Here is a 6,430-nt window from a genome sequence, read left to right as displayed (position 1 = left end):
ACCTTCTCAGGTGACAGCCTATTGCATGACAAACTTACATGGCCGTGGACGTAGGGGCTAAATTAATGGACAAGAGATTTGATGTGATAATTCCTGCATCAGTTAGCCTAGTGAGGGTGTAAAGTAACAACTTGTCGTCACCAGGGGTTTCGCGCACAGATTATAATGTTCTAGCTGACAAGGTCGATATGCTGATGAGACAAACTGGTGAACTGTTGGCCAGTCAGGACCACAGCAAAGACAGAAACTTCTACTGGAGGCACTTGACAAGCCACTCTTCTACTGCTTCCTCAACCTCTGGGGCTGACCACCATATTGTCTGTTAGTAACACAGAAAATTTGGGAATCAACTGTGTAAACTACAATGTTGTGTGCTCACCAAAATGCCAGCAGCAGTCGGACTTGGGTGCATCGACCGGTTGCACAATTATGTTGTGGCACTTATTTATCAGTAACCATGAGTCGGGGCAAAGATACATAGTGGACATTGGATCAGACCTACACATATGTTTATTTCAGCACATACTGCTACACTGCAAGCGACTACCAACCGTTTTCTGCCTGAGTGCAGTTAATAATTCAAGACAATGACATACGGAATGCTGCATATCAAGCTTGACCCTGGACTACGACATGACCTAGCATGGGATTTTACGATCCTTCATGTGTCGGAACCAACAACAGGAACAGTTTTCCTGGCATATTACGAGCGGTTGCGAGACATCGCGAACGCAAAAGTCGTAGACGGCGTCAGCATCTTGTCATCGTTGGGTTTTCGAAGGAACACAGATACATAAATGGCCAGGCTCATAAGAGCCACAAGCGGCATGTACACGCACTTACTGCAGAAATTTCCTGGCTTGACATGACAAGCTTGGAGCGCCAAAACAGTTGTGTCACGACACACTGCACTACATTAAAACTATTGACGGTCCACCTGTATCCTGTTGACCTAGACGTTTGACTCCAGACCGCCTGCCATAGAAAAAGCAGAGTTCGATGGTATGTAGTGTGAAAGTGTTACGCAATCGTTGAGTAGTCCTGGTCATCCCCACTTTATTTGGTACCCAAGAACTGCGGTGCATGGAGGCTGTGTGGAGGAGATTATCGAGCCCTCAATGCCAGAACGGTGCCAGATCGTTACCCTGTACCCTTGCTAATATATTATAAGTACTCACTGACAGGTGCGATCTTATTCAGCGTCATAGATTGTGCCAAGATGTACGCTCATGCTCCTGTAGCCGATGAAGACATACCGAACACGACTATAATCAGTCCGTTTGACCTATTTGTGGGTTGTTTCATGATGTTTGGGCTTCATAATACAGAACAAACACAGCAAAGGTTTGTAAAACCTGTGCTACAAGGACTCCTACATTGTTTTGCATGCCTGGACGACATTCCGGTTTCCTCAGACTGACCAGAACAACATCAATGGCATCTAACTGAGGTGTTTCAATGATTAAAGCAGTACAGCATAGTCTTGAACACCACTAAGTGCATTTCTGGTGAGACAGAGATCAGCTTTCTGGGCGATAAAACCTCATGGTCAGGTTCACTAGCGTTGCCTGAGAAAGTTGAAGCTATGTTAAAACTCCCATGACCAAGCACTTTTAAAGCATTGCATCAGTTCTTTGGTATGCTTCATTTTTACTACCGACATCTGCCACATGCAGCTGAGTTGTAGGAACCATTAACAACTGCGCTCCCTGATCCAAAAAGCAAAGGCAACTCTACATATACACCGCAAGCCATTGGACGGTGCATGGCGAAGGGTACCCTGAACTACTGCTAGTCGTTTCCTTTCCTGTTCCACTCGCAGATAGAGTGAGGGAAAATCGACTGTCTGTATGCCTTCATATGAGCCCTCAATTCTCGCATCTTATCTTCATGGTTACTTATGCAAAATGTATGTTGGCAGCAGTAGGATTGTTCTGCAATACAGCTTCAAATGCTGGTTCTCTAATTTTTCTCAATACTGTTCCTCAAAAAAAAAAAAAAGTTGCCTTCCCTCCAGGGATTCTCATTTGAATTCTCAAAGCATTTCCATAACACTTGTATGTTGTTCAAACCATCCAGTAACAAATCTAGCAGCCTGCCTCTGAAATGCCCTTGTCTTAATTCACCTTGTGTCATCCTTCAGTCACTCATCTTCGACACCTTCCTGTTCACTATTGTATCATCAGCAAACAACCACAGATTGCTGCCCACCCTGTCCATCAGATCTTTTATGTATATAGAAAATAACATCTGTCCTATAACAGTTCCCTGGGGCACTTCTCACTATAACTTTGTCTTGGTGCTCCTGACGATAACCTTGTCTTCGATGAACACTCGGTGTTGAAGATAACATGCTGGGTTCTCTTACTTAAGAAGTTTTCGAGCCATTCGCATGTCTGGGAGACTATTCAGTATGCTCACATCTTCGTGAACAGCTTGCAGTGGGGTACCATACCAAATACTTTCCAGAAATCTAGAAATTTTGAATCTGCCTGTTGCCCTACCTCCATAGTATATAATCTATCGTGTGAGAAACGGACAAGCTGAGTTTCACATGAGTGATGCTTTCTAAAACCATGCTGATTCACAGACATAAGTCCACAGCTCGTGGACGTGCCGTAGCGTTCTCGCTTCCCGCGCCCGGATTCCAGGGTTCGATTCCCGGCGGGGTCAGGGATTTTCTCTGCCTCGTGATGACTGGGTGTTGTGTGTTGTCCTTAGGTTAGTTAGGTTTAAGTAGTTCTAAGTTCTAGGGGACTGATGACCATAGATGTTAAGTCCCATAGTGCTCAGAGCCATTTGAACCATTTGAACCACAGACATAAACTTTTCGTTCTCTAGGAAAGTAATTATACCTGAACTCAGAATATTTTCTGCAATTCTGCAGCAAACCGATGGTAAAGATGTTAGTCTGTAATTTTGCAGGTCCTTCTTATATGCAGGGGTCACCTGTGCTTTTTTCCACTCACTTGGGACTTTGCACTGCGCGAGAGATTCGCGATAAGTGCAAGCTAAGTAAGTGGCCTATGTTGTAGAGTGCTCTCTGTAAAACGGAATTTGGGATTCCATACAGACCTACGACTTATTTATTTTCAACTCCTTCAGCCTGTTTCTCTATGTCAGCAATACCTATTACTATGTCCTCCATATAGAAGTCTGTGCTACTTTCAAACGATAGTATGTTTGTACGATCCATCTGAGTACTTAAACACAGAATTTCAAACGTTGCCTTTCTTTTTGCTGTCTTGTATTCCAATGCCAGACTGGTCGGTGAGTGACTGAATAGAAGCCTTCGACCCACTTAGAGATGTTATGCAGGATCAGAATTTTCTCGGGTTCTTGGAAGGAGTTTTCACTAAGGTATGACAGTGTAGTTACTGTATGCTCCGCATAAAACTGTTTACTGTATTCGAGCCTCGTTCAGCCTTTACAATCCTTCCCCCTCCCCCAACACTTCCTTCCATTATCAAAGTGACGATCCCTTGATCCCTCAGGATTTTTCGTCAGTTGATCTTTTCTTTTAGGCAAGTTACGCCACAAAGTTATTCTATCAACCCGTGAAATCTTCAGCATTCTTTTCTAGCACCAAAAACTCTGTTATTCACTTCTTATCTGAAGTGTTTATTGCCCATGATTTACTTCTGTACAAGGCCACACTCTATACAAATACTTTCAATTGGGACTTTCAAATTTTTAAACTTTTATTCGATGTTAACCAATACCTCTGTTTAGCAAGACTTTTATTGCTATTGCCAGTTTGCATTTTGCATCCTCTCTACTTCCTTGGTCCTCAACTTTCTTTGTTGATTTGCGGACAGAAGATTTTCTACCTCAAGGAAATTTCTTGTATTCGAACTGAGAATATCTTCAAGAATTCTGCAGCACACCGATGTTAAGGATGTTGGTCTGTAATTCCTTTTCCTGTAATGCCTTTTCGTATGTGGGAGTTACGTGTGCTTTTTTCCAATCGCTTGGGACTCTGCGCTAGCTGATAGACTTACGACAAATCCAAGGTAAGTAACTGGCCAATGCCGCAGAGTACTCTTTGTAGAGCCGAACTGGAATTCCATCCGGACCTGGCAACTTATTTGTTTTCAACTCCTTCAGTTGTTTCTCTACACCAGGGATGCTTATTGCTATGTCGTTCGTAAAGAACTATGTGCTACTTCAAACCAGGGTATGTTTGTATGAATCTCTTGCGTAAACGATTTCTTAAATGCGAAATTTAAAACTTCGGCTTCCCTTTTACCATCTTCAACTGCTACACCGGTCTGGTTAATGAATGACTGGATGGAACCCTCAGACTCACTAGTGACTTTACATAGGACTAAAATCTCCTCGGGTTCTTGGCCTGGTCTTTCGCTAAAGTATGATGGTGGTAGTTGTTGCATGCTTTGCACATAGATCTTTTCACAGACGCACAAATCTGTAATAACTGTTCCTTGTCGTCATTTGTGCATTCTCTTTTGAACCTAGAGTGCATCAGCCATTGGTTTCTCAGCTTTTTCCGAATTTCGTTGCTGAACCACTGTGGGCCTTCTCCATCCTTAATCCACTTATGAGGCACACATTTGTCCAGAGCACAATGTACAGTATGTTTAAACTTTGTTCATAATCTCTCTATGGCCACCATACTGGAACTAAATGATTGCAGATCATTATCTAAGTGAGATACTAACAAGTGCTTATCTGATCTTTCTAGTAGAAACACTCTCGTAGCCTTCTTGACTGACTTATTAACTTTCACAACCGTAGTTGCTATGATGACATTATGGTCACTAATGCCCATCTCTATCACAGCACCATTACTAAGGTCCGACGTATTTATAGCTACAAGGTTTAAGACATTTACATTGTGTGTGGACTGCTGAACTAGCTGTTCAAAACAGTTTATGGAAAACGTGTTCAAAAGTACTTCACACAACTGTCTGTCTGCACCCCCTGCAGTGAATCCATAGATGTTCTAGTCTATACTCTTGAGGTTAAACTCACCTCCAACCGGTACTGCATGATGTGGGCATTTAGGTACTAGGGACTGTAGGCTTTCTTGGAATGACTCCAGAACTGTCACAGAGGAATCGAGTGACCAGTAAAAACATCCAACAATTAACTTGGTTTCACCTAGACCTGTTACATGCTACCGAATAACTTGACTGTCACACTCAATTTGAACCTCAATAGACACGACATTTTTGTTAACTACAGTGAAAACTGCCACTCCTATGGCGTCTAATCTGCCCTTCCAATAAATGTTCCTTGAATTGCTAAATACCTCAGAGCTTTGTATTTCGGGTTTTAGCCAGCTCTCGGTCCCAAGAATAATTTCAGCGTGAGAACTTCCCTAGAGGGCAGTGAATTTGGGACCTTTGCTACAAATACATCAACAATTTACTGATGTAATTTTCATCATCGAAATGTCTTTAGTCTGAATATGGTCTGATGTCCCCATCAGTGTATTGCCTGGCGAGTACTTTTTTTACAGTATCTCGGACTACTGCCTAGCCTAAAAAACCCTCATGTGCACTCCACAAGTGCTCTGCTACTCAACCATTCCTTGCTTAGATAGCAAGATCTCCACTTTCAAGGCAGTCAAAGAAAGCATAGCAGATACTGCACTACTAGCTCATCTTAATCCAAATGCTCCCTTGACATTAGTGTTCAACACGACCCAGACAATGACTGATGCAACACTGCAACAGTGTTGTGATGATGCATGGCAGCTGCTACTTTTCTTCTCACAAAACTATTGCCATCACAACGAAAATGAAGAGCCTGCAATAGAGAGCTTCTGGCAAGCTATGAGGCCATTAAATACTTCAGACATCAACTTTAAGCCAGAAAGTTCAATATTTTTACTAAACATAAGCCAATGGCGTATGCCTTTCGCCAACACAACATCAATTGTTCATCTCAGCACTACAATCAGCTGGTCTACATAGCCCAGTTTAGCACAAATGTGAGGCACGTCTCTGGGCTAAAAAACATCATAGCTGACTACCTTTCCTGTGTTAACAGTTGTTACAGTCACTGCTGATCAACTTCACTCAAGATGCGGCAACACAAAGGACGAACGAAGAACTACACAGTCTGCATGAGGATTCATCTTTGGCATTAGACATCCACTTAGTCGTTGTTCCAGTAGCTGAGTCAAGCTGTATTGGGACATGTCCAATGGTAAAACCTGTCCTTTCCTGCCTCAGAAATTTCTAAGATGTATGTTTGGGAGCTCACATAATCTGTGCCACCCTGGGGTCTGACCAACAACTCGCCTAGTCTCTAACCATTATGTGTGGCCGGGCATCTATAAAGACTGCCGGGAATGGACACTAATGTGCGTCAAGTGTCAACCCAGCGAAGTTAACCACCATGTGCATGCACCAATATGAGACTTTCTGGATACAACTGCTCACTTTACGCACATCCATACTGA

This window comes from Schistocerca americana, chromosome 5 (genome assembly GCF_021461395.2).
Source record: "Schistocerca americana isolate TAMUIC-IGC-003095 chromosome 5, iqSchAmer2.1, whole genome shotgun sequence".
Classification (NCBI taxonomy): Eukaryota; Metazoa; Arthropoda; class Insecta; order Orthoptera; family Acrididae; genus Schistocerca; species Schistocerca americana.
This window is presented reverse-complemented; position numbering follows the sequence as displayed.